The 27002-nt window shown below is 32.9% G+C and overlaps 1 non-coding gene across 1 annotated transcript; it reads right to left on the bottom strand.

The window, feature by feature from the left end:
- Positions 1–5529: 5529 nt before the first annotated feature.
- LOC120616946 (5S ribosomal RNA) lies at positions 5530–5648 on the bottom strand. The gene has a single exon (XR_005656737.1). It is a non-coding gene; the product is annotated as a 5S ribosomal RNA (ribosomal RNA).
- Between the last annotated feature and the right edge of the window lie 21354 nt (positions 5649–27002).

The raw sequence follows: 27002 nt of genomic DNA, 5'->3' as shown, positions 1-27002 counted from the left end.
AAAGTCACGCTCTTGGCATTATGCAGGCATATCTCTGAGTTTTTTGACTTATGCATACTACAGTTTATTTGGTTAAACAGCATATGCACTGAACATCGGAAAAATGTCCACATGCAAAATGTCCACATTGTTTTTGCCAATTTCACATTAATTAGTAGAGGGATTATATGGAAACATCTTTCCTTGGGTTGCATATAACTTGATCAGTAATCAAGAGGATACATTTCAAAGAAGCTGATTTGAGATAAACAAAATGGAACCTATATTTATTTCAGAGTGGTGAAAGCACATTGAATTACAGCATATAATAGCATTCAATATTTTTATTGACTTCACATGTTTAACCTCTTATAGTTATTGCCAAAGTGGTAGATATTAAGCTGGGTTCTCGATTAGCTACAGCTTTTGGAAGAACGATGAATTTAACCAGCATTTATCTGAAGACCATTAAATACTGTATCCCAATACCAATCACTGACTCTCAGGCTAAAAGTGTTAATTAATAAGCATTAAATTTATTGACTCATAAATAGGCATCTCTTTGATAAGATTTTGAACTTCCTCAAAACAACATATAGTAATAATGCTATTAGAGTTCTAAGGAAAAAAATAAGTTTCCATAAAAATATTCCATCATTTATCTCACTGTAAATACCTATTGAGATCACTAGGTATTTATTTCTTCCATTTGGAAATCTAGACTTAGATATCTAAAATATATATATATAGAAATATATATATTAATATTTTCACCAATGTAGATGTTCAAGATTGATTACAAACTAGCAAGCAAAATAAAGTGATTTCTTAAGGACATTAAGAGAGGACTAATTTCTTATTATAAGGCAGGCATATGTGCATATGTTTGGTTAGATACAACAAACACTTTCACATCTAGTGCTGAATTCAAGAGGCTTCTGGTAGCTAACGTGTTGAGAAAGAGTCTGAAGCAGAATCCTAGCTTAGTAAGAAGTAGTGTTGGCATTTTTTAGTGATGGTGGTCTTGAGTCCCTGGAACCACAATTGATTGTATGCCCAGGGTCTGCTCCTATAAATAGTAAACTAAATTCTGCTTGAAGTAAGTAAACTCTTCATTGAGTGACATAGTTATTCTGATGTCTAGTTATGTAAGATTAAACTCATTTTTCTCTGACAGTTTGCCAAAAGAGTATATTTAAAACATATGGAAGATTTGGGTTACCAACTTTTTACTGGTAATAGGATATTATCTTGGAATACTAAACGATGTAACGTAGTCTTGTCCCTGCCTTTGCTCTGTATGAGCATTTTTCCTATTTGGTCACAGTCATCTTTTTCTTTAGGGAAGAGTGGGGTTAAGACAGAAGAAAAGCAAAGAGAAAAATGAGTCAATAATGAGATTTTGGCCTTTTAAGTCTATATCAGGGAAAACATCTATGAAAGACCTAGTATTTTAATTTTCAAGTGCTCGAGTATTATTTTGGGGGAAGATAAAGGTAATTGGGGTCTCATTCCGAAAGAGCATGACGAAAACTTAACTATGAACAATAATTGACAAGAGACTAAATAGTGGGGACACAGAAAGACAGAGGTTGAAGGGCATGAAAAGGGAGAAGGGAGACTGGCCATGGAAAATCCCCAGCAGGGCTGGCTTTGAGAGACTTCCCGGTCCTGCCTGAGTGTTACCTCTCTAGCCACCAACAGGAAGCTGCACACCTGTCCAATACCCAAAATGAGTCCTTTACTATTCAAGGGACGCTTTCCTTCTGTGCCCCAGGGTCGTATTGGTTGTCTTTTCCTTTACCAGCCCTTTAGGAGCATTCTCCTCCACACCTGCCTGCCCTTGGCCTTGGGATTTTCTTGACAAGTAATTTTGACAGATTTTTTTCTTATCCCTTCTGCCCACCTTATAATTGTAAAAAAAAATCAGGGATCTTGCAATTCACTTGTTATCAGTTATGGTAGAGTATTTACATCACAAACACTGGCAAATGCTACAAGTACTCCCGTCTGTCATCTCTCCAATATAGATGATGGTGGAGCCATGGACAAATACAAGGGCATGGAATAGAAGGAAAGTCCCTTACTACTGTCTTTAGACAGAACAGAGATAAATAGCAGCAGTTAAAGACATCCCTCCTACTATTTGTAAGTCAAATATGCATCACCAATAATTATTCATTGAAGGTTTATGATTATAAATGCATTCTAATTAAGAACAAAAATTAAATTACCTATAGATGCTTTTCATCACTAAATTCCTTGGAGATAAAAGGACTGAGAATTATTTCAAATAAAATGAAAGTACAATAAGAAAATAATCTATTCCTAAAAAACATAAGACCTGATTAAAAATGGAGACTAAACCTAGATAAACATAGATTGATAAAAAAATAATCTAACTCCCATACTACATAATTGCCCCCACTAAGAAATCAGAATTTTCTTTTCCTCTGTCTTCTGGAATTACTCAAGCAAAAGACCATTAACAGCCTGATGATCCTGTAAAACATGTTTACCTCAGGAAAATTGTTGGGCAATATGGAAACCACAGGAGTGGGTTAAGCTGCCCACTCAAACGCTCTATGGTGCCTTCAATTTAAGGTTTAGTGTATCAGAGCTGAAAAATGTGACCCCCCTCACCTGTTTCTAGGAAGTCAAGTATCCAAAAGTCCGTGGACCTCATTTCTTTAGTTTCTTATTAATGATATGACACTACTGTGAATTTTGAAAGTTGTGATCCCCACAAACTCCCAGAGGTCATTTGTAACTACATCTCCTATGAGCTGTGAGCCCTTGCCATCCACGGAATAAAGTTGATCGGCTGACAGTAATGAGACAAATATGTATTAGCTTCATGCCTCAGAAACTGCAATGCCCCTAGTGAATCCTTGACATTTACTGTGTGCAATGTCCCCTGGTGTAAAATACAGTTTTAAAAACAACTGGAACGCATGAACATGCTGGCAATGGCTGTGCCAGCCATGAACTGACTTGTTTAAACGACGTTATAACCTGTTCCTTGAGTATTGATTAGGAAGTGTGAATAAAATAGCTGCAGATACTTGAAAGGAATGTTTACCAACAACCCATCCTTTTCCAACAGTTTCTTTTTATTTGAATCAGGACAACACCATTATAAAAACAAAACAAAACAAAACAAAACAAAACAAAACAAAACAGAAAAACCTGGTTTTTAGATATGCAAACTTTTCACACAACTGGGCTTTATAAGATAAACCTCATTCCATCACTCTCCAAAGCACTTAGAATAAAATCTAAAATTTATACTCTTACAACTCTATGACCTCTCTATGAAACTCTCTATGATCTAGCTACTATCTAACTCATCCAAGTTATTTTTCCATGTCTGTCCACTATCTTATTATACTCCAAATAGTCTTCTCGCTCTCTGGCTCTAACATGCTAAGCCCAGCCAGCTTCCAGGAGTTGGCATCTATCTATAAGCCTTTCTCTGCAATGCTCCTCCCGACCATCAATCTTGGCATGGTTGGACCCTTTTCTTCCTTCCACACATAGTTCAGATTTCTTGTCTTCAGACTTATCTGGATCAGTCAGCTAGCATGGCCATTGTCACTCATTCTTTATCACCTTGCCTTGATTTACGTCCTTCATATCACATTTTATTTTATTTATTTTATTTTATTTTATTTATTTTTATTTATTTATTTATTTATTTATTTATTTATTTATTTATTTATTTATTTATTTATTTATTTATTTATTTGCTTACTTTTTATTTCAGTAAAATGTGAGCTCCAGAGACGAGTAGCCCTTATTTGCCTTTGGGCCGTAAATAAGTTGCTCTGATTCTTACTTATTTTGAGAATGTCCTGTTTTCCACTGAGCATGTCTGCTTGCAAGATTATAGAATGTATGAATAATTGAATCAGAAAGATTACCTAGTCCAACCACATGTTTTAAAGTTGAAATGTGGAATTCAAACGGCGGCCTCAGACCCTCATTTCTGGCTCCTATTTCAAAGCGGTTTCCGATATATCAGAATCTATTATGAACATTTACTGTTAAATAGACTTTAGTAAAAAATATATATATATTAAGTTTATCTAAAATTATTGAAATGTTTTAAAATTAGATGTAACTTTATTTTTTTTTTAATTCTGACAAAACAACAACAACAACAACATTTTTTTTGGTAGAGAAAAAATCTTATGCTTAGGTGTAAAGTTTCTCCCACAGCTTTATCTGACCCATATGGGATTCCTCAAATTATTTCCATTTTCATTTTGAAAGGTCTACTTAACAAAATTCTCATTTATTCATACATTCATTCACCCCTACCTTAATGCTTATATAGCACTGTGGTAGGCAAAGCAGAGAATAAGAATTCATGGACACAAAAAAATCTCCCAATAAACTGAGGTGGCAAGAACGACACATAGGTAATGACGAAATAACTAGGATAGTTAGCAGCGATGTCACAAAAACCCTTATATTCAGCAAATGTAAGAGTTCATTTTTAAAATGGCTACTTGTCAGAAATTTTGGTAGATCTCCAATTCTCCCTGAAAACTCTGAATTAGAATTTATATTTTATAGAAATAAAAAACTGAGAATCAATAAGGTGATGAAACTTGTCTGAAGTCACACAGCTCGTTAAGAGAGCAATGCTGGGAATCAGCCTCTAAAAACCATTATCCTTATCTAGTATCACTGGTTTTTTAATCCATGTGCACAGAGGCCACTGGAACATTGAAGGGTGGATGGGTTTAGTGAATGCAGCTCCACACACTTAACCAGAGTCTCTCAACAACTCTCTAATTTATGAGGCATGAAGAGTGCAGGCTATCTTCTGTGTATGTCACTGTTTTAGGGAGGAACTATATGAATTAGGTGTTCATATAGCTCTGACCGGCATGCACCTTTCATTATTCAAATCAAGAACCTGAATGATTAAAAACAGGTTTTACAGAACAAATGCAAGTACCATGTAGGCAAAATGGTTAAAATCATGGAATGCACAGGACTAGAATTAATAAAAGTAGTCTTTGGTGATAAAAGATTTTAGACAGAAATCTTTAGAAGTATAAAGAGAGATGATCACAGATAGGATTATTATGAACGATTTTTACTAGGACCAAATCTAATGAACGGCTGTATATTTACTTGGTGTAGTGTACTGGCTGAATTCCATTTTGACAGGTCAGGTTCCCAGATCTGAATGGGCAGTGCTCATGCATATCGATTGTCAAATATTTAGGAAAAAAAAAAAAATACTATCCCTGACTAGCAAGCACCTTAGAGAGAAATGCAAAGGGGATGAATCATGTTTTAAGCACAGCTGTTGCAGGTCTTAAATGAGACACTTTCCATGTTGAATCTTACACTATCTACCTATAAGATAGTGGCCATTTATTTGCATTTTATAGATTTGGAAAAGAGAAAATTCTTTGCCTAAGATTAAGCAGCTATTTTTTTTTTCTTTAGGCGAGGCAACCCTTGGTTGACCTCACAGATTGCAAGGACCTTGTCAGCTTACAATCCCTTATTTTTTTTAAAAAAAATTTATGCCTACAGCACCTGGTCTTCCTAGGTGGTCTCCCATCCAAGAACTAACCAGGCCCAACCCTGCTTAGCTTCCGAGATCAGATGGGATCAGGCTTGTTCAGGGTAGTATGGCTGTAGAGAGCAGCTAATATTTTTTATAGGTCACTTCTTACTGCCATTTTTGCTACCTAGAATCCATTATTCTTTCTTATGCTAACACCACCTTATATTTCTTAGGGGAGCTACCCGTCTTCAAATGGTAGTCCACATCCTACTCTAGGCTTGAGAAGTGTATGAAAGAATGTCATGTTTCTCTGGCCATTGTGGTACCTTTCTAAAAGATTGTGACTCCAGCCAAGGCAATTCAAATCTAAATGGAGCTTTTGCTTGAGTAACTGAGAAAGAAACAAGCTCTCCTCTGTAAGAATTAAAACTAGGAGGATATAAGTCTGATATTACTGGAAACTTACATAAAGAAAGGCCCATCTCCAAATATGCTGGACAGCAGAAGAGTTATACAGAGTGAGAACAAATATTTAGACATTAGTATGCCCATAGCTATCTGAAGTCATAAAACTTGCCCTGAATTTTTCAAGTCCATTGGCTAACATGCTCACTTATTTACTTAAGCCAAATTGATTGATATTTTCTGCTACTTATAACCACAAGAGTCCTGAATAGTGGTGCTTGGAAATGTGTGGAGGCATTGTTGGCTGTCCCTATATGAGTTCTGCTGGCATTAGTGAGCAAGGACCAAGGATGCTTAATGTTCTGTAAAGCTGCAGGAAAATTCTGCAGAGGGAAAACCTGTTCTGCTCCAAATGACAATATCGTTCCCTAGAGAATCATTGGGTTAGGTGAAGAGAAATGCGTGCCACGTGTAAGAAATCTTGCAAATAATAATATGCACATAAGAGAAAAAAATATATACATAAAGTTTAAGAGATAATGAGGACACCGATAAGACTGCTGGGGGCTTTATATATAGCAGTAGGTAGAAGTAACTCTAAAAGCTTTGTTGTTGACAGTATATAAAAGCTATACACTTTATCTCAAGGTAATGGGGAGTTACAGAAGGTTTTTGAGCAATAGTTATGTAATAAACGGCAGTGTTATAACCACGCACTTCCATTAGGATACTATTATCAAAAAACAGAAAACAGTAAGTATTGGCGAAGATGTGGAGAAATTGGAATACTTGTGCTCTGTTGATAGGAATGCAAAATTATACAGCTGCTGTTGAAAACAGTATGGAGGTCCCTCAAAAAATTAAAAATAGAATTTGCATATGACCCAGCAACTCCACTTCTGGGGATATATCCAAAAAAATTAAAACCAAAGTCTTGAAGAGAATCTTGTACACTCACCTTTATAGTAGCATTATTCACAATAGTGGAAATGTCAAAGCAATCTGAGTGTCCATTGATGGATGAATGGATAAGCAAAATATGGTATCTACATACAATGGAATATTATTCAATCTTAAAAAGTAAGGCTGTAATGGTATTCTGTAGTGTGCTACAGTTACAACATGGATGTATCTTGAGGACATTATGCTAAGTGAAATGAGCTTGTTACAAAAAGACAAATATTGTATGATTCTACTTATAGGAGATACTTAGAGTAGACAACATTATAGAGACAGAAATTAAAATTGTGGTTGCCAGGAGCTAGAGGTAGGGAAGAATACGAAATGTTTTTCTAATAGGCATAGATTTTTGGTTTTACAAGATGAAGAGTTACGAAGATGGATGGTGGCGATGGCTCTACAACAATGTGACTATATTGAATACCACTGAACTATACAGTTAAAAATGGCTAAGATGGTAAATTTTGTTATGTTTATTTTAACACATTAAAAAAAGGAAAAAAAGAAAATAAAAGCAGTGTTATAAGATAACTAATTTGGAAGAAGTACAGTGGATAAATTAAAAAGCAGAGAGACAGAAGGCAGAAAGACTAATTGGGTAGCCAAAAACACTCATAAAATTTTTTTATAGAAGAAACAGTATACTTTAAGCACTCATTTTTTTTGTATTGCTTTCCAAGCATATTAAGATTAGATATATTTTTAAAATGAAATAACAAATCGGCCCTTTGGAAAGGAGTGCATGCGTGTGTGTGTGTGTGTGTGTGTGTACAGTGCATAAAGTCCAAATTAAGACGCTGATCAAACATTTTCTTAGCCTAGATAGCCATTTTCTTAGCCTAGATAAGACCATTGTTATTTGATTAGAACTACAAAGCTGTGAAATGACTGAATATGAATTGGATAACTTCACACATCAGACATTAATCCAAGTTTTAACTTTGACAAGAATATACTTTATGCAAAATATGTAGAATGAAGCAAAACACAGTATACTTAATGAATACGTATTTATAAAAATATATATTTTAGTTTTTGTCTGTACAGAAGATAAATTGCTTGCTTAGTTCTTTCTCACTGGTCAAGTGATATAACACATATCTGTGAGTTTTATTGACTTAGAGATGCCTATTCTTCGGACATTCTGACATGGTGTATGCTTTGCTTTTAATAATTATCATTTTTATCTCCCAGAATATGTTTTAATCACCAGCAACAACCCTATATGTAATTGAAACACAAAACTGGAATTATGACATTTTGTTTTGTTTTGGAAAAGTTTAATTATTGAGACTAATAGTTAAGCAAATAGTTAACTAATCATTGTGATTACTATTAAGGACTGAATGTTTATATTCCTCTAAAACCTAAATGTTGAAGCTGTAATTCCCAATGTGACTATATTTGGAGATGGCCCTCTAAGAAAGTAATTGATCTTAAGTGAAACCAAAAGGATAGGTCTCTGATTCCGTAGGATTCGTGTCCAGATAAGAAGAGACATCGGAGCTTCTCTCTCTCTCTATGCACACAACAAGGAGAAAAGACCGTGAGGACATAGTAAGAGCTGGCTACCTACAAATCAGGAGGAGAGTCCTCATCAAGAACTGAATTAGCTGGCATCTTGATCTGGGGCTTGTAACCTCCAGAAGTGAAAGAAATATATATATTTTTTGTCTTTTAAACCACAAAGTCTATGGTATTCTGTAATGGTAGCTTGAACAGACCAATACAATCATGCTAAACACACAAAAATAGAGGTAGATTAAAGAAAGACATAAAGAAAGTCCAAAGAAGCAGAGTGATTTCTGTGGTCAATTTTTACAATAAAATGCTCAGGGAGATAAATTACACATTCTGTGATCAAGCAAATATGGAACAAGGAATAAAACATTATTACCAATATTGAACACAAGGTATGCAAAGAATTCTTATTAGACACAGATTCATTTCTGATAGATTTTCTGTCTCTAATAAGAATATATGGTAGTTATCATATAATATCTTGTAACAAAATTTTCTATTCATATTATTAGTTTTTTTCCTACTAGTTTCCAATCTGTTTGGGGTCGACAACTCTATTTATGTCTGTATTTATATCAACATTTACATTTATATGTCATAAAGATGACAATTGCCCTTAATTTTCAATTCATAAATATATATTGATTGATTCATAGATCTAAAAGCAAGCAGATCGCATCATAGTGTTATTATCCATTCTCTTGCCTATAAACCTACCAGACTACAAACTTCTTAAAAGCAAAGACTGATTTTCACCATGGAGAAGATATGAGCTAATGAGTGTAAATAACATAATAAATCAAACTGCGAACAGAAAACTATGAGTTGAGTGTAAGAGACTACTTTCTTGAATGAAAAATTAATTCTGAAAATGTCTCTACAGTTGGAAGCCAGAGACTTTAACAAGGAAGCATAGAGAATGATGAAAACAAACAAATGCTGTAGAAGAGACTAAAAGTTAAGATCTTTTGTTGAAAAAACTTTGGTACAGAAATTGTTTTTGTGTATTATAGAACCATGCACATTCAGGGCAAGATACATTAACACTGAACTCCAAAGAAAGAAATTGAAAAAATATATATATATCTATATATATATCTCGCATCATATACATATACGTAGACAAGGAACCTCATTGCCCTTATTTTTAAGCACTTACAGAACATAATTGTTTCTGTTTAATTATTTAAAAGTATCTTAAAATACTAGAGACAAGATTGTTATACAGCGTAGGAGTCTATAAGATTTCTGAAAAATACTTTCTCCTTCTAATTGTCCAACACACCAAATACATGAGCCTCACTCATCTCAAAGCATCTGTTCCTTTAATGTGTTTTGATCAGAGCCAACCAATAAAAATAAACATAAATAACAGCCTTCTACACTGCAGGACCAGATAGTTAAAGACTACAGTAACCACTAAACAGAGAGAAACCTCAGACCTCACATCACCCAGTGCTTTAGAAAATTTTCAAGGGCAAATGTACTTGGCATTGAATTTAGGTTTCAATGAAAATAACTTATCTCTCCAGTGTGGCAGTTTGAAGGATAATCAAAAGGCACTGGAATAAAAATTGCATTTTATAAAATCTTAGATTTGGTCATGCAACACGATGCCAGTACAAGTGGGCAACAGCTTTTTCTAAAGGAAAAAAGAGAGAGTTTATGAAGAACAGAAATGAGAACTGGGAGTGAATGAAGGAAAGGAAAGAAGGAAAAGGAAGAAAACAGCAAAAGTCAGGATTCTATTAGAGTATGCCAAAGGTCAAATTATGTTTAATAACCTTTCTAATTTTATGAGGTATAAATATGATGATAGTCATGTCATGACATCATTTAGCCCCAGAATTGAAGGAGTGCTTGGTCATTTAGATAATGGAGCTGAGGCTGGTAATAGGATGAAACCTATAGTGCAGGGTGACAGGTTACTTCTTTTAGGATCATGGGCTCCTTCCTAGTGCTGCATAAAAGGGATTATTATATTGGCTTTCAGAAGTATCTTGACATTTCCATTAAAATCATGACTTTGACAGGTTTATGTATTCAGCCCCTTTCATTTGCATGGGATTGAAACTTGACATTAGAAATCCTCAGACCAAATGCATTTTAAAACACCACACATACTTGCATATTTATGTGTTCACACAGTAAATGTAACATGTAAGCCTACAGAGTGCATATCAATTATTAATAGTCCTTATATCTTATAGTGTTTATTGAATTGCTCATTACTTCGGTAGGTATCAATCTACCAAAATGATGAAAAATATTTAAAGAGTTAAGATGGATGTGTTCTGCATGAAAAGTTATATATTTGATGATAGCCAGGATACCTGGTGCTTAGCAAGTATTCTGGGCTTCTAGTGAAATTCTTAATTTATTAAAGCCAATTATATAATTTTAATGTTATTAATGTTTATGCCTTTTCATTTTTATTTTTAAGGGCTATGCATTTTATTTAAAACCATCAAATTTCATTCATTTAAAGTCTCCCACACATACTCATGTGTCAGATGGGTTCTAGATTTATCAGGGTGATCATAAGTTATATAAATATCTAATTGCCATGTTGTATACCTGAAATTAATATAATTTTATATGCCCAAAATAACTGATAAATAAAAAATTTAAAAAAATAATCAGGATAAAGTTTAGACAATTTACTTATTATCTATGGCTACAATAACAGATTTGAGTAGTTATAACTAAGAGTATATGTCCCGAGAAAACAAAAATATATACTATTTGTCCTCTTAGTTAAAAAAAAAAAAACTGAACCCCTGCTCTAAAGTATAGATTTTGTATATGTGTGTGACATATGATATTATCTGACATGAAGCCACCTTGCTAAATAAAATTATTTAATGTTCTTTAGAACTTTGGATACCCAAGATAAGTAAACAAATACATAAATAAGAAATTATTTTTATTTTGCTTCGAGATTAGTAAAAGTTGCATATCATAAATAAACATTCCTAACGTATTATATTGTTAAATTCTTAGGTTATTACATGAGGACTTTAGAATGATGTTTAAATCTATGTGAAGTCACTCTGTGGAAGCCAAATTGACTCCTTGTTTATTTGGGTTTTCGCATTAGGACACTGCTCCTCAGAATCTCTGAAGTCTCTGGTTTGGAGTGGGCTCTTTGAAACTTCCCTTTTTTCAGAGTAAACATCCCCAAATTGCCCACTTCAACAGATATTTGACCAATGGTAACAAATCCTTTCCAGGACATGGTCATAGAACTAAAATACACAGAAATTGTTGGTGAGTAGAAATTACCTATCACAAAGCCCATGAAGTTTACTCCAAAGAAGAGAAGAAACAGCAATACTTTGGGCTACTATACTTAAATTACTGCAGCCAATTAGAAGATAGCAAATAACAGGAAATGGGGAAGAATAACTACTGCCACAATCCATGAATTAAGAAAAAGACAAAGGACCTCAAAAACCTGGGAAGGCATTAACATAATGTGGCAGAATACAATGATGGCTGCTCATAATGAGCTCTGAGTCATAGAAAAAAGAGATACTTTTCTTAATACTCTATGTTTAATAATAATAAAAAATGTAGTAATGTTTGACACATTTCAGAAGGATTTCCATCAAAATGCTTAGTTTTGCTTCTAAAGAAAAATGTTTTAGTTAACTGGAATATACGAATATCTTCACAGACTCTGCTGGGTACAAGAGATATTTCTATTCTAAAACAATGATTAGAAATAGTGTACTCATTTTAACCAGCAGAATCAGTGGTCAAGAAAAAGAGAGGTTATCTCATAGGAAAGAGCAAGTCTCTAGTGAAACATATAAACAAAAAGTTTACCAAAGTACTTTATTTAGCTTCACATTTAATTTCAAATTAATTATTTTCATGGTGACTATAAGAATTGCAATTCACATTATAGCAAGCAAAAGTACAATGCAATAAGACCTATTAAAAAAGGTTAAACATATTTTTAAAAATGAAAAGTTACCAATCATCTCGATAAATGCAGAAAAAGCTTCTGACAAAATTCAACATTTATTTATGATTTAAAAAACTCTCGACAAAATGGGTATGAAGAGGACATCCTTCAACATAATAAATGCTGCATATGACAAACCGATAGCCAACATCGTAGTCGACACTAAAAAGCTGAAAGTTTTTTTTCTAAGATGATGAGCAAGACAAGGATGCCTACTCTTCCCTCTTGTATTTAGCAGTACTGGGAGCCCTAGCCAGAGCAATTACACAAAAAAGAAAGAAAAGGCATCCAAATTGGAAAGGGGAAGTAAAATTGTCACTATTTTCCAACATGATTTTACATTTAGAAAACCCTAAAGATTCCAAAAAACTATTAGAACTAATAAACAAATGAACTAAACTTGCAGGGTACAAAATCAATATGCATAAATTTGTTGTGTTTCTATACAATAATAACAAACTACCAGACAGAAAAAATTTTAAAAGATAATTCCATTTATAATTGCATCAAAAAGAATGAAATAACTAAGAATAAATTTAATCAAGAAGGTGAAAGACTTGTACACTGAAAACTATAAGACGCTGATGAAAGATATTTAAGAAGACACAAATAAATGGAAAGATATTCCATGTTCACGGACTAGAGAATTAATATTGTTATAACGTCCATACTACTCAAAGCAATCTATCTATTCAATACAATTCCTATCAAAATTTCAACAGCATTTTTCACAGAAATAGAACAAACAATCCTAAAATTTGTATGGAATCCCCCAAAAACCTGAATAGTCAAAGCAATCTTGAAACAAAACAAAACAAAAACAACAACAACAACAACAAAAGCTGGATGTTATGCCCCCCAATTTCAAACTACATTGCAAAGTTGTATAATGAAAATAGCATGACAGTTGTGCAAAAACAGGCACACAGATCAACAGAATAAAGATCCTAGAAATACATCACACACATATGCTCAATTAATTTATAACAAAGGAGACAAGAATATACAATGGGGAGAGGACAACGTCTTCAATAAATATTGTTTGGAAAACTAGACAGCTACATACAAAAGAATAAAACTAAACTTCTATCTTATATCATAGACAAAAAAAAAAATAGCTCAAAATAAAGACTTGAATGTGAAACCTGATACCACACAACTCCTAGAAGAAAACATAGATGATAAGCTCCTTGAGAATAGTCTTGGCAATGATTTTTTTAGATCTGACTTCTAAAGCAAAGGCAACCAAAGAAAAAATAAACAAATGGTACTATATCAAACTAAAAATCTTCTAAATAGCAAAGAAAACCATAGATAAAATGAAAAGTCAACCTATTGACTAGGAGAAAATATTTGCAAATTATATGTCTGGTAGAGGGTTAACATCCAAAACTATAGAGAACGCATACAACTCAACATCAAAACAAAACAAAAGAAGCAAACAAAAAACCCAGTCTAATTAAAAAATGGGCAGAGGATCTAAATAGATATTTTTTTTTTCCAAAGAAAATATGCTGATGGCCAACAGACACATGAAGAGATGTTCAACATCACTAATTATCAGGAAAATGCAAATCAAAACCACAATGAGACACTATCCCATACCTTGCTAGAATGGTTATTATCAAGAAGGCAAGAAATAACAATATTGGTGATGATGTGGAGAAAATAGGATCCTTATGCACTGGTGGGAATGTAAATTGGTATAGTCGCTATGGAAAACAGCATGGAGTATCCTCAAAAATTTAAAAATAGAGCTACCATACAGTCCAGCAATTCCACTACTAAGAATTTTTTATCCAAAAAAGCAAAACAAAACAAACAAACAAACAAATGCTAATTCAAAAAGATGTATGCACTCCTATTAGTAATGCAGCATTATTTACAATAGCCAATTCCATTATGTATAGTAGAATACTACTCAGCCATGGAAAAGACTGAATTTTTTTCCATTTGTGAAAACATGGATGGATCTTGAGGGAATTATGCTAAATGAAATAAGTCAGAGAAAGACAAATACTGTATGATTTCATTTATAGGTAGAACCTAAAAAACAAAATATATAAACAAAACAAATCAAGGCAAAACTTAATAGATGCAGAAGACAGAATCATGGTTGCTAGAGGGGAGGGTGGTGGGGGAAATGAGTGAAAAAGGTCAAGAGTTACAAACTTCTAATTATAAAATAAATAAGTCATGGGGATATAATGTACAATAGAGTGACTGCTGTCATTAATATTACAGTGCATACTTCAAAGTTGTCAAGAGAATAAATCCTAAAAGTTGTCATCGCAAGGGAAAAAATGTTACTTTATATGGTGACAGATGATAACTAGACTTATTGCGTTGATCATTTTGCAGTGTCTACAAATATCAAATCATTTTGTTGTATGCCTGAAACTAACATATTGTTACATGTAAATTATATTTTAATTTAAAAAAATACCCAGAATGCCTTCCACTTACCTATGGGGTCTTTAGGTACATCTAATGTATAGTATGTATCTCACATTTATTCAAATAAAGTGGTTTGAAATTCTGTCAAAGTGAATATTCTATTGCTTGCCTCTAAGAATAAAATATGTTGCATTGCATTCTAGCAATGAGCACCATATTAGCATTCAGCTAGTGTTTTCTTCACGGGCTGTAACTGGCTCATTCATCAGCCTGAAATGGGCTAATTTAAAATAGTCCAAGAAAGAAAAGGGGGGAAGAAAAGCTAATTGTCTGCAAAGAGGTATTAAGAATGAAATGAAAATATAGAAAATTAGGAGTTGAAGAGGTATCTTTTTGAGCTGTCGCAGCCTACTGTCTGAGGACTCGTACCAGTAATTTGTGAAGATGTGTGCGTATTCAATTGCTTTGTGCACAAAGCCAGTCCAGTGAGTGATAACTCCAATACCAGCTTTGACTTGAGTGGATTAGGTGCTAAGTGGGTTTAACAAAATTACCCAGAGCATTACATCATATTCCTCCCACTTCTTGTGACAGAAGCTATTATTCCCATGGGGCTCTGCTGAAAATGAAGTGGTCAAGAATATGAAAGGAGTTAATGGTTATAGACATAAGAAGAATAGAGAAAAAAGAGGATCCTTATGATTATCCCTCATATTCTGAAAAATTGAAGAGAATTTTGCTTAAAACAGAAGTTCTGGCTTAAAATTGTGTAATAGTTATATTTACACTCTGTTGAATTTTGTAAGATTATCCTTAAAACTTGCTACTTGTATACTCAATTTTGGAGTTCCATAAACATCAGATATAAATAAGAATCAGTAAAAATGATTCTTATATGATGACTGCAGTTAACAATACTATATTGCATACATGAAAGTTGATAAAAGAATAGATGTTGAAAGTTATCACAAGGGAAAAAATTAACTATGTGAGGTGCTTGATGTTAACTAAACTTACTGTGGTAATTATTTTGCAATATATACATATCAAATAATTATGTTGTACACCTGTTTTAGGTGTTTTACAATTTTGTCAATTATATTTCAACAAAACTGGAAAAAATTCAAAAGTAAAATCAAATAAAAATGATTCCTTACTATTTTCTTTACTCCCTTTCTCCCTCCTTCCTTCTTCCCTTCTTTATTCCTCCCTCCTTCTTCTCTCTCTCTACTTTTCCTCCTTTCTCCCTTCCTCCTTTCACTTTTCTCTTTCTTCCTTCTTCCCTTGACACCATGGCCAGGTACTGGACCATCACAGAATATGAAGATATATACACAGAGTACCTGCACTTAGGCAGCACACCTAGGCTATTATAATACAGAAACAAAGAAATTTAGTAATGGCCAGGCTCTAAGACATAACGAAAAAAAAAAAAGCTTTCTGTCTTGGGGTTACACAAATATCTATATCAGCCACTGATCCAGTATGTGAGTATATAACTGAAGGGGTTTAAAGTACCAAATGGTGGTTGAAAAAGCCAAGTTGGGGTGTTTCTCTCTTAACCATACAATAAGGAGAGTTTTCATTAGGAAGATTATTAACAATAAATAATATAAGCAAATTTAAAATATCTACATATCTAACTTAAACGAGAGAACATCTAAAACAGTTTTTCCTGCAGGATAATACAAGCAATTTCACCAGCAGTGAGCAAGTAATATTTTCACCAATTTAGTTGAAGACTATCCCTATGGCAGATGATACCCAGATGGTATGCTCTGTTAATGGTCATCTTAGAAACATTCAGATATATGATAGATCTAGCCTTCTTGGGTTTTCACTTCTTAATCACCTGTTAAACATTGTCACCTGTTTTTGTGACTTTCTTGACTTTTATAACTTATCAATTAATCATAATCTAAAGATGTATTATTTATGATGCTCAATAGAAAATAACAAAATATTTTTAGTCACTGGCTTAACAATTGGGATTTTGATCATATTTTAACACACCGAGTCTAACACATTTTCTCGAACCTAACAATTTTTTAAAAAATTATTTGAATAACTAAAATTCTTCTCTTTAAAATAAAAAAAAATGAACTAGTAAATAATCTTACTTATAATAAAAATTGGGAATACATATGAGAGAATGGAAAAATGTTTTCAAGTCTAATTGCTCAGAACCTGGGAGGTGAGCAGAGGGCAGGAGCAGGAAATCAAGCTTTTAGAAGAAAATTAAATATTTAGAGGAAATTTAGATTATTAACTTAGTTGTGTTATTTTTAAGTCAGACCTTCAGTTTCAATTAAGGGAAAACTTGCATTCTTATTTTCAATCAGAAAAATAAAGCCTTGTCTTCTATAATTACTTTCTTTTATAAACTGTGTATCTGTGTATGCACGTTAAATAGATTATAGGTAATATTAAGAGAAAATGTCATAACAAATAGAAGAAGAAATGATTACTAGTGGGCATTCTGCAATACCCTCTCAGGAACATGCCCCAAAATAGCTTTAGGTTGATGGGGAATACAACTGCCAGCAGTTTAACTGTTACTGACAGAACTCCCCTAGGGCAAGGCAAGTGATGAGCAGTGTAGGAATGGGCAGAACACAGTTCTGGACAAATGCACAAGTCCTTGTCAAATGTGGAAACTGCCCAGATGCATCCATGTCTGTCTGTCTCCAAGCATGCACCCAGAGCCCTACCAGACTGGATCAACTTAGAGTACAGATGTCAATGTCCCTGATGTATTTACTGACAAAGGAAGGATCCTTGAGAAATCCTGACATTAGAAACACCACCAAATAGAACGTTTTGGGTTTGGCTGCCTTTAACACATCTCAAGCCATCTCTTGTTTTGATTCTCGATAAGCTCTCTATTGTCTGTGGAATGAAAATGATTTAACACTTTCCTTAATGCTGTTGTGAAAAGCACAAAATAAATTTTAGCAATAAGTACTATGATTTTTTTTTTTCCTGACAGTTCCTGGTAAACCATAAATGGGAAAACAGTAGAGTTAGAAATTTAATTACATTTAACAATTCTTCTGTTTTCCTAGATTGGTAACAATGGGCTGTGAATCTTTATTTTATGCTTCTGTATAACTTCCCAATCATGAAGAGAATTTATCCAATAAATTATTGATAAATATTCTTATACCATTTTAGACTTATCAAAAAAATTATAGGGATGTCAAAAACACTGAAAACAAACAGTCTCATAGTTATTCCACTAAGCCTATAACTACTACAATTTACCTGAAAGTATATGCATGAGGTAAACAAATATGCATCGAATTAGGGAAATTCCAAACACTGAAAGCAAATAGTGAGATATCTATTGTTAAGGCATTTCCAATATGACGGCTCGATAAGGTAGAAGAAGATAAATTTGCTTTTCCAGTCAAAGAAATGTCCTGAAGTGCTCTTTATGTGATGAAAACACATGGCAAAGCAACTGGCAAAAATGTTTAAGATTCTTTTACTTTCCACTAACATTTTCGCTGTAAATGGAAAGGTTTCAGATCTTCTTTTCTTAAAAAAAAAAAAAAAAATCCTTCCTATTCCCCACTGCCCTCCAAGAAGAGCACAAGATGGGGCAAAAGGAAGAGGAGAAAGAATCATACACTTATTACAAGAAGTGGAGTCAATGTTGAGTTCATGTTCTGGTCCCACTGCTTGTTAATTCTGCAACCTTGGCAATTTATTTCCTCTCTCGAAGACTCAGTTTTTCTCATCAATTGCACATTTGAATACAGCAGTGTGTGCTTTCTATGTGACTAGGGTTACTGTGAGGAAGGAATAAAGAATATGACACATGTTGAACAAGTCTGATGTGTGTTTGTTGCATGTTATGTTGATTGATGTTAATTCTATCACTGTGTTGTACTGAATGGCATTTTCACTGTAGTTTCAACATTTATGAAAGTTTCTAAGAGTTGTGGTGAAATAAGCTTAGGAAACAATAAGTTAAAGAACATAGAAACAATATATTGACTATAAGTCTTTTGAGATATTTCAGTTTTCAAGAATGTATCATTAACTTTGAGGAGAGAAAAAAAGATGGAGGATTTTCCAATTTTATTTGAAATCCCTTCTTAATCTAGCGAGACTTAAATGCCAGGGAACGAACTGTGAAAATGTCATACCTTTTCTCTGTAGCCATCCAATTGGATGTCCCCAGTTGAGTCTCTCAGCCTTTTAGTAAGTATCTCAGCATGCTGTCAGATTTACCTCCAAAACTATAGTTCTTGAACTTATTTCCCATTAATTTAAAAACCTTCATCTGTTCCCCATGATTATAGAATAAATTTAAACCCTTTAGCATGGCATTCAGATAGTATGGCTTAAATCTTTCCTTCCCATCTCTTTTTCCAGGCACACCAATGTCATCTAAAGGCAGTATGCATCCATGCCTTCTCACACTATTTCCTATAATGAATCCACACTATTTCATCATCTGACAAAACTTAACCCATCTCTTAAGAAATCGCTCATATGTCCACATCTCTGGTAAGCGTTACCAGTACCATTTTCTTCTAAGACATAACCTCTGAACTTCTATAACATTCTTTTTCATAGCTCAACTATAGCAATTTATTAAAAGAAATTACTATTACTGTTGTGTCTGGACCCATTTCTCCTACTTCTTATAAGCACAGAGAGAAAGTAGAATGTGTCTTATCGTTTTTTACCTTTAAAAGCTAAAATGATGCCTGGCCCCTAGTAGGTGCTTAGAAAATTGACTTTGAAAAACTGGAGACACTAGAAAAATATGTCAAAGCACAGATGCTGTTACTGTGGGATACAAGAAATATTTCCACATATGGAAGAGAGAAATCTACTATTACTACTCTACTAAAACACAGATGTGCCTCAAGGCAGGTGACTACAGGTATGCTTGTTTGAACATAATGAGTGCAAGTCAATCAAATTATGTCAGTTTCTCCTAAATCCTAAGTGTGTTTCTTAGTTTCCTGTCAGTAGGAGAGTTGGGACGGTCATAGGTTATGTGAATCACAAGAGCATAGAGTTTATGTCTATTGGGAAAACATGAATATAACCTATATGTAGGCATTTCATAATCAGTTTTTGTATTTAACAAATGCTATTGATTAAAATTCCCTCAAATTGTAAGAAAAAAATATACTATTCAATTTAAAGCAGGGGGTTATTTTTCTCATTACAGTAAAAATAAGCCTCATCCGATAAACTTAGCAGCATATATACACACAAAAATTATATGTGTGTGTGTATACACACACACACACACACACACACACACATATAAAATTTGTTTTTTTTTCTGAAAGAACAACTACATTTAAAGTGTTTTCAAATTGGCTGGCCTTCTGGAGCTTTCACCACGATCAGGAAGAATATAAAGACTGATTCACAGGAAAGAGAAAAAAGTAAATTATGTCCAGTATTCAAACATAAAAATATTAAACACAGAATTAACATGAATGCTAGAATTTGACATTTCAAAGACCAAGTAAGTTTTAATACACAGCTTTTATACATGACTTCAACTGAGTTCAAATATTTCCTCAAAAGAGAAATGAATTGTTAACAATTATTTATATCCAGAGATTTTTCTAAACAAACATAATTCAGTTAGGAGAGAAAAAAAGGAGAACCTGATGCTAGGAAGCTTGTATATTTGCAAGAAATTATATGTTTATTTCTTGATTCAGTTTCTTCAGTTTGAAACACAAGTCACTCTATTGATGCTATGAAGAATTCATACAACTAAAATGAACTGTCCTGATAGAGATATCTCAGAGCAATTATTCCTAACTTTTTAATGAATTTTGAGAGAAGGGAATCATGTGAGATACATCCTGAAAGCAACCTCACTGTCGCTATAATTCAAGCAGAAAAGTGTAGTCTTTAGTAGCTTGCGTGTCAGAAAAAGGAGTCTGGAGCCACCAGAAAGCCTAGAAATTAAAGGAGAAGAAATCTGATAAAACAAATTTCAAAAGAGAGAGCTTCCCATCTGAGTTTAAAGTCCTATCAAATACTTGACTGATCCTAAACACATGTAAATAAGAGATATTCCTGAAAGCCCAGTGAAAAGCAAAAATTAAGAAGGCAAAGAAATCTCAGCAGATATGTCAGCTAATGCTCATCACAGGGACACAGACTCAAATCTATTTAACTAGAAAGGCTGGATAATCACATTGGACTTAACATTAAAACCACAGAGGTTCAGACACTTCAAAAACAAAGACATAGATTGTTTGTTAAAAATAATAAGGTACGCTCTTCACAGTAAACATGAAAAGCTGGTGTGGCTATGTTATATCTGATATTCAAGACCAGGAGTATTGCATGAAATAATGGAAGTCATTTCATAATGATAAAAAAGAATTCATCAGGAGAACATATACGAATCATAAATATGTATGCACTAACAGTAGGTTTTCTAAATACATGAAGAAAAAACAGACAGAATTAAAGATAGAAATACACAAACCCACAACCTAGTTGGATATTTTAACACTTCTCTCAATATCAACAAATGATAAGGTAAATTAATAAAAATCAGTAAGAACACAGAAAACATAGACAATCTGATGAAGAAGCTTGAGCTAATTGTCATTTATAAAACTTGCACTCGACACTTCAGAAGAAAGATGCTTATCAAAGACACGTGGAAAGCTCATAAAGATGCATCATGCCATGAGTCAAGTATCAATAAATTTCAAAAGTTGAAGCCTATTACCACAATAGAATTAATTTAAAAATCAATAACAGTAGCATATCTAGAAAACTATCCTTAAATTTGAAAATTAAATAACACACTTGTAAACAATTCATGGGTTTAAAAAAATTACAAAAGTATCACGAGAAAATATTTTCAAGTGAATGAAAATTAAAATTAACAAAATTAGTGGGAAGCAGCTATTGTGTTGCTTAGGAGAGTAGTTATAGCTTTAAATGTGTAATATAAAAAAGTTGAAAATTTACAAACTGAGTTTTCTTTTTAATATTAAAAGAAAGAAATATTAAATCTGAATAAGTAGAAAGAATGAAAAAGTAAATGTAAGAGAGAAATCAATGAAGTAGAAAACAGAAAAAAGAGAAATGATCAAAGCCAAACATTGGTTCTTTGAAAATTACATAAAAATATGATCTCCTTCCAAGATAATTCAAGACGAAAAGAGATAAAATGCCACATAGCAGTATCAACAGACTTCATAGTTATGAAAATCATAAAAACTGAAATATTATAAACAACTTTGTGCCAATAAATTAAATAATCCAGATAAAATGGCCAGACTAAAAAAGACAACTAACGAAATTGACATAAGAGAAAATAGAAAGCCCAAAGGACCCTTAACTATTAAGTAACTTGGATCATAATGAAGAAAAAAATCTTTTCACAAAGAAAAACCCTCATTGATATGGTCTGACTGTGAATTTACCAAATGCTTATATAAGATAATACTGATAATCTTATACAAACTCAATTTATGTAACCATCATAGCTTGATACCAAAACCTGACAAAGATGTTATATATAAAGGTAATTATAAACCAAAATCAGTCATGAAGATATGAAAATCCTTAACACGATAATAACATGTGGAATCTAGCAATATATAAAAGATAATAAATCATTACCAAATGGAATTCCTTCCAGAAATCCAAGATTTATTTAATGTTGAAAAATTAAGCCATAAACTTTATTATATTAAACAGAGTATAGGTTAAAGATTCCACCTAAAATGAAGTAGGCAAGGATGGCTTCTGTTCAATATTGAGGCCCTGGAACATGTAATAAGGCAAGAAAAAAGAACTAAAGGTATAGATATTAGAAAATAAAAAAAATAAATTGGGGATATTCACAATAACATGATAATTTTAGTAGAATATCCTAAGAAATTCTATAAAACAAACAATAAACCTATTAAGGAACAAATTTAAAATGGTCACAAGGTAAAAGCACCAATGCAATTTGGTGGGGAAAATACACCTTTATATAAATGATACTGAAACAAATAGATAAATACATGGGGAAAATGAGCCTTAATTTTCATCTTGTATGACAGACAAAAAATAACCAGAGATGGCTTATGCACTGGAATATAAAACCTTAAAAGATAAAGTTTACAGCAGAAAACTAAGATATTAGAAAACAAAATGACTTGAAAAAGTAAGTCATCTTTCTGCCCACCCCCCTTTGGGGAAAGCAACAATTTCTTAGAAAGGATCCCAAAACACTACATATAAAAAAGTTATAAACTGGATTTCATTTAAATTAAACAGTGCTTCTCATAAAAAGTCATCAAAACTGAGAAATGAAAAGGCAGTCAATAGAGAGGGAATAAATATTTGTAATACACAGGTACATAGCAAAGGACTTGTATCAACGTATAAAGAGTTCCTATATACATAACAACCGCAGCCTCAATTAAAACAAAGGACAAAATATTTAAACAGGTTCTTCACAAAAGAAGACATATGGTATATATTCATGACAATAAGCACATTAAAAGGGGTTCAGCCTATTAGCCATCAGGGAAACCAAACAAAACACTCACATCTAAAGGGCTAAAATTAAAAAGACTGACAGCACCACATCTTGGTAAAGATATGAATCAACTGGTACCCTCATGTATTGTTGCTGGGACTATAAAATGGTACAACTTTTGAAAGCTGTTCAGGAGTTTCTTCTAAATTTAAAAATATATTCACCCTACTGTCCAGCTATCTTACTCTTAGGATTTTACTTAACAAAGAAATGGAAATGTACAGCTTAAGCTTAACAAATGTACAGCTTAAACTTATTTAAAAAACTTAAATAAGAATGTTCATAGCCTGAATCTAAAGTGATATAAATGCTTACATCAGGAGAGTGGATGCATTAAATTGTGATATATTCATACAAGAGTACTTAGGGAGAAGAGTTCTCCTGGTGACATAGTCAACTATATGGATGAATTTCCAAAATTTTATGCTAAATGACAGAGCCAGACACAAATATTAAATACTACATGATTTTATCTGCATGAATGTCAAAGAATCATTTGATAGAGTGATAGAAATCAAATTAGTAGTTGTCTATGGAAATAACTGACTTAAAGGAAGCACTACGAAACATTTTGGGATAAGTGGAATATTCTGTGTCTTGATTAAAATAGCTATTATATACACCTGTATGGATTTATCAAAATTTAATTAATCATACACTTAAGATACCTGAATTTCACTGTATATAAGTCTCACCTCAATTAAAAAATATTCTACCATGATATGGAATGGGCTTTGATAGAAAATAAAGTCCAGCTGTAGAAAAATAAAATCACAGCTATTTGATGACCTTTGTACACACTTTGTATAAATATACACAAACATTTAAATTCTTGTAACTATTTTGTTATCCAAAGAAAATAATTATTTTTGAGTACAAGAGAGGAAAACTTGTACTGAAAATTTCTGAGATGCATGAAAATCAGCATTTTTGATATTTTGTTTTTTCTTGCACTTAATAAAAAATTTGCATTTTGTTTTTTCTATGTCCTGCTAAGTTGTTTGTCTAGTACAATGTTTTAAATACAGGAAGCTGTGAATGAACACCACTGATTCCATATATTTTTATATGTTCTTTGCCAGCCTTTACACCAACTGCTATTTAACATTTAAAAATTTAAAAAAAACATACAAATTTATTATCTCTCAAAAATATATAATAAAAAATTAGTTTTCTTTGACAAATTATAGAAAAATGTCAGAGCCATACTGTTCATTTATAAATCAGACACTATATTCATTTTTTTAAAATTAACATTAATAAAACCTGTGTTTTTACTCAAAAAACGTTAATGAAGTGATCAGGCCCATTTTCTCTCAGGAGTGTTAGCTGTAATGATGGCATAAAATATTTTATTTTGGCAAGGTGTTATTTCATATAAAGGCATTTAATAATAATGAAAAAGTATCACATGTTACTTTTTAGTTTGAAAGAAAATTCAAATTTGACAATGTGAACACATTTCTACTGTGGAAAATTGAAAGACAAAGTTATGTATTTTCCTGCATGGTGGACATTTCTTTCTATCTCACAACTCTAAATCTGACCAGAGATATCATACACTTCTTTGATGTTTACAGATATGTTTAAGGTTCAGTGGGAAATGCAAAACAATTAATACCAAGATATTAAAAATTCTCATTCCCTATTCTGAGTTCAGGAAAGCACTAGTCAACAGGAGGGTGATATAGTCTACATGATCCAATGTCATATTTCTCAGCATAATTAAGCCATTCTCATGTTTTTGGCCATAATTAAATTAATACCTGATAAGTTGTAATGGTTAAATAGTCTCACTAACTCAAAAGTATATAGAGTCATAAACAGTAGGTAACATAAACAGTGAGAGTGAATGTGAACAACAGAGGTGATGAACATAGTGACGAGGAAAACACATTCTTCCTTGGGCAGTAGCCACCCAGCTTGGCACAGAACTTCCAGAAAGTGGATTTTTTATAAGGCATAGAATATCTACATTTTTATGAACCTCTTCGATGCTGAAAATAAAGATTCAAAATATTTTAGATGGTGTGCAAACTAAAGAGAATCCACCTTTTGATCCAAAGTTGTAGAGCGATATCTGATTATAACCTGTGAAATAAAAGTACATTTTTAAATTTATCTCACTTGCATTATGTTAAGTGATAGGATTTTATCACTTCCTTTGTTAATGACACACACACACACAAAGACACAGAAATAGATCAAGAGTTCAGTACATCATAAAACTATGACTAGGTCCTGTACTCAAATCTTCTGATTCTTAACTAGTGCCCTTTTCTCTAAATCAGTGAGTGAGGCAGCTAGTCTTCCAAAAGTGATGACCAATAAAAAGCAAGATCAGGTTAGGGAGCATAGGTAGCTGTAGGGAGCATAGGCAAAATTCGTTCCCTTTTCCCATTCTTTGCTTTTGGGATCCATTTGCCTCTAGTCATTTAGTGTCAATATTCATCTTATTCATCTTGCACCAGACTCCATTCTTTAGAAATAAAAATGGCACATAAAGTGCCACTAAGAAATAAGGCACTTATGATTATTAGGCATAATTCGCACTTTAAAATTAAATGCTAGGGAAAGATAAGTAATTAACTAAACTAGTTATATAATATTTAAATTTAGGGCATCTTTCTACAAGCTGGGTGGGAAACTGGAGTTTATAAAGAGGTTCATAAAACAACCCAAAGTTATGGACGCTGTACATTTTTGGTGGCTGTTTTTGATTGCACTCTATTCTGGAACTGAGTGATGTTTGAGTAATCTGAGATAGATTATAAAGTTTCCTAAAGCTACCCGACTTTTTCCTTCCTTATAACTGTTAAAACTAGAAGACAAGCAAATAGAGGCAATAGTAGAGAATTTTATATCATAGCTCATTTGTGTGTCAATTCTAAAGCATCACAGTGCCCTAACATTAACAAATAACATAAATAATGTAGGGGTTCCTTAGGATATCCTGAGATATGCAATATATCATGAAAAAGTGGTGCTTAGCATATTTCACCACTAAAAATTATTACTAAAAAGGTATGTTAAGTCTGCATTTACTACCTAGCTGGGAATTTTAACATATGATTTCTGGAAAATTTCGATGGAATTCAATCTATTAGGAGACATGTCTATGTTGCTACTTCCTATCCTTCTTTGTGACTATGTATGGGTCACTAGATTGTTAGGGTCCTTTCCCAGTATATATGCTGATGAAACTAACCATATGAGATATTAGAGCTTTCAGTGAAGCACATCTGTCTTTCTCTAGGATATGATAAAAATACTTAAATCCAACAAAATCTCTCTTTTCAAAGCTTTTAACAAAAGGCATCACAAGGTTTTAAATGTGCCTTGAGATTATTGGTGAATTTTCCAGGTATATTCTCACAATACAAAGAAATAGGAATATTCTCAGAAGGATTTCTTCATTCGTCTACATGCAATCCAAAATAAATGTGACTGTGCCTTTAAGGCATTGCTTAGAAATGAGAATAGAGAGCCATCAACACCATGTCTGAGACACACACACATACCCAGTGTGCATAATATACAATTTTCCTATTTTGTTTTAAGCAAAAATAATAAATGTAACCAAGTAGAAGACTGGGAAGGGTGTGGGGAATGACCATAGTTCACCTCTGAGCTCTGAAAAGAATGATACAACATAATGACTGTGTTTTTGGCAATTTAATCACCTATAG

Source organism: Pteropus medius, unplaced genomic scaffold (assembly GCF_902729225.1).
Source record: "Pteropus medius unplaced genomic scaffold, Ma_sr-lr_union100, whole genome shotgun sequence".
In the NCBI taxonomy this organism is placed as follows: Eukaryota; Metazoa; Chordata; class Mammalia; order Chiroptera; family Pteropodidae; genus Pteropus; species Pteropus medius.
The sequence above is the reverse complement of the archived record's forward strand: the minus strand, read 5'-3'. Positions and strand labels throughout refer to the sequence as shown.